The 6,769-nt window shown below is 40.8% G+C and overlaps 1 pseudogene; it reads right to left on the bottom strand.

Annotated features, from left to right (window-relative positions):
- Positions 1-5,498: 5,498 nt before the first annotated feature.
- The window catches only part of LOC116702002 (uncharacterized), a 3,648-nt pseudogene continuing 2,377 nt past the window's right edge, over positions 5,499-6,769 (bottom strand).

Below are 6,769 nucleotides of genomic sequence, written 5' to 3'. Positions count from 1 at the left end.
TCTTTAATTCAAGTATCACTAAACAACTAACATATACAGACCATGCATGAATGCACAGCTGGGCGAATATTCCAATATCTTCTGGCCAATATAGGTCCGTTACATCTCAATAGAAGGTATATATGTTTTGGGAATTCAATAAATAAATAGCACATATGTGTTTTTAAAGTATGGGGATTTCTTTTTAAAACTTTGTGTCTTGAGTGTTGTAAAATGTGCCTATCAATAAAACGCCTTATTACTTTTAAAGTAAAGCCATTTTTGTTACTCCTGCATGAATCAATTCTGACAAAATGAGAAGTATGTGTATTTTGTGCTAAAATGAACATAATGTGCAAGAATCAGAATGTAAAGTATCCTCCAGATAAAACATTGCTCAGTTCGGCGATGCACATTGTGTTATAAATGATATAGAAAAATGTATACAGTAGACCTTTTAATATTTTTCTAACACAGTATTGTCATATGGCTCAGTACTACTGTCTCTCTATGTAGTTTTTGCTCCCAGCGTTGTTGAGGAAAACTCATACCTGAAATTGTGTGTGGTGGGTGTGTTGTGTGTGTGTGTGGTGTGTGTGTGTGTGGTGTGTGTGTGTGTGTGTGCGTGCATGTGTGTCAATTTTTCTGACATAAAGCCCAAGGTGGCACAGCAGACTGTTAATCCTAGATCAGGTCTGTCATACACCTAATCCGAGTGGCGAGTGTGTGGAGGTGTGTGTTCTGAGTGGTCGTACTTTACAGAGGGGAGAGGTTGAATGGAACAGCACCTGCATCCTGTATGTAAAACTGAGGGAAGCGTACAAAACAGGGTGACTGAAGGAAGAGGGAGAGGGCCTTACAGGAAGCACACTTCCTGTACATTATTTTGTTTCCTGACTTCTGCTCCTGCCATGAAATAGTGACACAGCATGGTGGGGAAACATGTGTAGGCTACTGGTTTTATCGTAGGTGGTAGCCATATACAGTCTATGGTGGGTGCACACACTACTCATCTCTAACACACACAATCTTAAGTTGAGAACCCTTTAATCTGATTTGAGCATATTGCCTCAGATTTTCCTGAATCTAATCTTATCACTCTTCACCCACGATGAATCGACTTCTTTCTTTTCTGTGTATCTGTGTATATGCAGTATTTATATCAGTGGCACAATGATGCTTCAAAATATTGCCAAACACTTGAAAAAGTTAGCTTTTTCCAAAAGCGGCAAACAGCAGCTGAGTCAGTTTACAACAGAGGGCAAACAAGATCAGGATCTATAGGAATTAATGGATCCAATGCTGAGATCTGCAAATACAAAATTCTGCCCCTGCCCTCTGTGTTATTACCCGTATTCCCGCAATAGTTTGTGGCATCCGGGCGTGGTGAAGGTCTAATCTAATCTAATGAGAAACAGAAGGGGCCTACTTGAGGGAAAAGAAAAAACAGATCCGCCACTGGAATGTTTTTACTTTTGCTGAAAACTAACCCGTCTAGTAAAATGTTTAAATCCAAGCGAGCGCGTGGAGGAAAAAATCCATATTCTGAATGTTTCTTGTGAAGGTACACCCTCTATCAACCTTTAATGATGGTGTTTTTCAAAGGAATTAGGAGGATTAGAACTGTGCCATTTAATTATCATATTTAACATTTCATAGTTACACCTCTTGTAGCACTAAGACTTCAGAGTTCAGAGTACAGTGCAGTTTTAAGGAGGAGTGACCATTGTGCTTCAGGTTTCCAACTTTCCTCAGACAGAAGCAGCTTCCGCATTATACAATTTCCATTTTGTACCACAGTCAGTGTAAACTGTTTCTATTAAAGGCCGCATTCCAGAAAACACACAAAACGGAACTGGAAATGAGATGAGTTATTTCACCACCGGCAGGATATTTTGCAGTCATTCGGTTTGATTTTGGGCTTAAAGGCTCCTAAGCGATGTCACACGTGTGTTTAGATTGAGCATTTGTTGTCCCCAGATCACACGTAAAAAAACGCGGCCTGCTGTAGACAGCCCCAGGGTCTGCAACAAAAACTAAATGGGCCACACCTACACACGAAACATACACAAACAGTGTTCCAGCGTTCAGCGGTTTTCAGCGGTCTGCTTAGCCCAACGGAAAGCTAACGAGTTAGTTTAGCTAACAGCTAATTCGGCTAACCGCTAGCTGACAGCTTGATTCAGCCTAAAATAACGTTACTCAAACTAAACAGTGGGAAAAGTAGGCTACAGCTAATTAGACTTTACAGAATAATAAAGACAAGTACTGAGTGATTGTATTTTAAATGAGCACAAAGTAAGTAGAAACTGACGTAACAGCTGTTATATATTTAACGGTTATTTTAACTTTTGAGGGGTCTTTTACGTGCTGTCTTCAGCTAGTAGTTAGCCAAATTAGTGTTAGCTAAACTAGCATTAGTGTACAGCTAAATTAAGACTTACAGTAATAATAAAGACAAGTTTGAGTGGTTGTATTTTAACTGAACACAAGGAAAGTAGAAATGACGTAACAGTGTTATATATTTTAACGGTTATTTTAAGTTTTGAGGGTCTTTTACATGCTGTCTCAGCTAGTGTGTTAGCCAAATTAGCGTTAGCATAAGCTAGCTTTAGCTTTACAGTGGAAGCGAACAGACTTTCTTTAACTGTCTATGGGAACGATCGACACATTGCACATGCGCAGAAGGATCATGCAGGCAGGACGGATTGTGTACGACAACCCAACATGTTAGAGCCCCTTTAACTTAGACTTAATGGCTTCTTGAGAGGCCTATTACTGCAGCGCAGCTCAGTTACTAAGGTTACCCCGCAGGGAGAGCCATGTGGTAATGCAAACAGTGTGCAAGTTGGTGTTTTGTCCCTCACCAGCTCACTCTCCAGCGGTTATGTCATCCGTGGACTGGTTCAATCCTCCAGTTCCCTGTTTCCATAAAGCAAGGCATGCATGGAGATGAGGAAAAGGCGCAACGAGACAGATTGTGAGTGTGGGGCTAAAATGTGGGAATTCTCTTACCAAATTACTGAGCATGCAAGCCCTCAGTGTGTTGTGGGTGTGTGTGTGTGTGTGTGTGTGGTGTGGGTGGTGTGTGTGGGTGTGTGTGAGTTGAGAAAGCATTAAAGGGACAAATACTCTCACTCAAATCTATTCATATTGCATGTGTAGAAAGAATAAGTGACACATTCAGGTAACAATGAATTATTATATATATACATACACACCACACACACACAACACAATATATATATATATATAGAACTGTAGTGCTGTGATATAGTATAATATGATAAAGTAGTAATAACACAATTTAAATTCCACTGCAGCTATTAATAAAGTCATTATACACAACCTGACTTTTTTTAACTGGGCTTCCCATTTTCATCTCAATGTCACTTTCACCGGTGGCAACATCTGGATCCTACATTGAATACTCACCTGGATTCTTGGACCACTTGTTTTCTTCCACCCCAGCGAACTGCGAGTCCTCCTACAATTATTCCCATTTCGTAAAGGATCCATTTTCGAGATATGCGGAAATTTTGAAAATGTGGTTCCCGGGTCTTCAGTGCAAACAAAGCGCGACCCCGGGTGCTGGAGGTAGGGGTACCCAGCAGCGATCCGCCTTCCCTAACCTTTACCACGAGCACATTGCAGCTCCATGCTTCGGTCAGTGAGATTAAAGGACCTAAGGGGGTCGTGTCTTGCAGAGGAGCGCGTCTTACCGCTGGGAGATGCCCCCACACCACGTACACACACACACCTGTCGGTAACAACCCAGGGATAGGCAGCAGACCACTGTGGAAAAGAAAGTATCAAACGAACTTCATGATCAATATGAGTCTTCGGTGTGAACTTCAAAATAAAAGCCAATTTAATGTAGCAGCAGACTATTTTGGCAAAAAGTGGCCATGCATGATAAATAATATAAAAAAGTTTTAGTATGTTAAACAACCTTATCAAGTATAAATTATCCTATTATAAAAGGAATTTCAAAAAGCATACTCGCAGTATATATGGGAAATATACGGTGTATATTGGATATCAATATTATTATGTTGTATAGCTTTGAATTGGCATCTTCACCAAGTAGTCATTGTATCCACATACATGGTATTTATTTATCTACATCATTGGGTAATATTTTGTGGAAGCTCCAATAGACAACCCACACAAATCGCGCAATTAGACATGGATGTATTGGGTCAAAAACGATCATGATATTCTCCGTATTGCCCTTTGTAGTGGAGGTTATATATGAGGTGGCTAAGGAAATTTGGCCTCATACACAAAAACTTACTCAAAGTGTATGTCTATATGTTCAACCCATAGTAGATCTAACCAGTATTAAAGTGACCACTGCCAGTAACAAAATTGTTACACTACGTCATTTTGATTCATAGATTTTTAAATGAGTATTTGAGACTTTCTCAATTGGGCCTAATCTAATTTTGAATATGACAATAGACATTAACAATTTGTGATTAGTTCCCATGTAGTGGTAATATTCAATTTCAATTAAAATTTATTATATAAATTCATAACAAGAGTTATATCAAGACACTTTACAGATAGAGTAGGTCTAGACCACACTCCAGAATTTACAAGGACCCAACAGTTCTAGTTCCTTTTAGGCAGAAACCAGACCCAGGCTCTTGTAGGCGGTGTCTGACGGGCGTTGGGGTTAGTGGAAATAAAAAAAATAGAAAAAATTGTAGTTTGTAGCAGTTCTTTGTAGTAGTTCATGGCATAGCAGGGCACTGTGCGGCATTACAGGCCCAGCAGGACATAGGGGCACCGAGAGTGTAGCAGATGAACAAGGCACCGCAGAAGTGTAGGGGACCATGGCGACAGCTGCTACCATGATTTTTGGAGCATCTCTGATCCGAGGGAACATGCTGGGGAAAAAAAGAACAAAAGGACTCGGGAATGACTCCCCAGAGCTAGGTTAGTAACACGCATTCTGGGACATGGATGCACATCAAGAAAAGATAGAAAGATAGAGGAGAGAGGAGCTCAGTGTGTCAAAGGATGTCCCCAGCTGTCTAAAACTATACAGCAAAACCAAGAGAGACAGGGTAAAGAGAGGAGCCTGGTCGGGCTAGAACTCTCCCCAACGGAGCGGCTGTATGCCAAGTCTCTTTTAGTTTTATTATATGCTTGATTATAGATAGTAAATCGACAACTATGACGAGAGCAGGTGGGCCGGGCTAGGAGGACGTGCGACCTCCTCACTCCCTAACAATATTCAATTCTATGCCTACTGTAAGCTTTATCAAAGCCTAACCAAGAGAGACAGGGTAAAGAGAGGAGCCTGGTTAGGCTAGAACTCTCCCCAACGGATCGGGCTGTAGCCAAGTCTCCCTTTCTGTTTTTATATGCTTGATTATATGTAGATAAATTCTGACAACTAGAAGAGAAGCAGGTGGGCCGGGTTTAGCGTGGACGCTGAGACTCCTCACTCCCTAACAATATTCAATTTTGTGCCCTAACAATAAGCTTATCAAAGAGGAAAGTCTAAGCCTACTCTTAAATGTGGAGACGGTGTCTGCCTCCTGAACCCAAACTGGAACCTGGTTCCACAGGAGAGGAGCCTGATAACTGAACGCTCTGGCTCCCGTTCTACTTTTAGAGATCTAGGAGAACAGTAACCCTGCATTTGGGAGCGTAGTGCTCTGTAGGGTGTAAGGTATATGAGCTCTTAAGATAAGATGGAGCCTGACCATGAAGAGCTTTGTAGGTGAGAAGAAGGATTTTAAATTCTATTTAGATTTTACAGGAAGCCCATGCAGAGAAGCTAAAACAGGAAGATGTGATCTCTTTCCTGTGTCCTGTCAGAAATCGTGCTGCAGCATTCTGGATCAGCTGAAGAGTCTTTATGGATTTTTTCGAGCAGCCGTATAACAAAGAATTGCAGTAATCCAGCAAGCAGTAACAAATGCAGGACTAGTTTTCTGCATCATTTTAGACAGGTATTCCTGATTTTAGCAATATTAGTTGGTGAAAAAAGGCGATCCTTGAAATTTGCTTTAGTGGGAATTAAAGAGACATGTCCTGATCAAAGAAACTCCAAGATTCTTCACAGTGGTGCTGGAGGCCAGGGTAATGCCATCAGAGTAACTATCTCTTTGGATAATGCGTCACGGAGGTGCTTGGGTCCGAGAGCAATAACTTCAGTTTTATCTGAGTTTAAAATTAGAAAATACAGGTCATCCAGGTTTTAATATCCTGAAGGCAATTTGAAGTTTAGCTAACTGATTGTTTCATCCGCCTGATTGTAGATATAATTGAGTATCATCGCATCTACAATGAAAGTTTATGGAGTGCTTCCTGATAATATTGCCTAAAGGAAGCATATATAAGTGAACAAGATTGGACCGAGCATGGATTCCTTGGGGGACTCCATGACTAACTTTGGCGTGCACAGAGGATTATCGTTCGAACAAACTGAGATCGATCTGTAAATAAACTTAAACCAGCTTAAAGCAGTCCTTTAATGCCAATTAAATGTTCCACCTCTGCAATAAGATATGATGGTCAATGGGATCAAATGCAGGACTAAGATCTAATAACACAAGTACAGAGATAAGTCCTTGTCTGATGCAATTAGCGGTCATTAGTAATTTTCACAAGTGCTGTCTCTGTACTATGATTAACTCTAAATCCTGAGAAAGTCCTCAAATAAGGTGTTAGCAGAAAGTCACACAGCGTTTGGCGACTGCTTTCTCAGAATCTTAGAGAGAAGGAAGGTGGATATAGGTCTATAGGTTGGCTACACATCTGGATCAAGGTG

Source organism: Etheostoma spectabile, chromosome 14 (assembly GCF_008692095.1).
Source record: "Etheostoma spectabile isolate EspeVRDwgs_2016 chromosome 14, UIUC_Espe_1.0, whole genome shotgun sequence".
Lineage (NCBI taxonomy): Eukaryota > Metazoa > Chordata > Actinopteri > Perciformes > Percidae > Etheostoma > Etheostoma spectabile.
The sequence above is the reverse complement of the archived record's forward strand: the minus strand, read 5'-3'. Positions and strand labels throughout refer to the sequence as shown.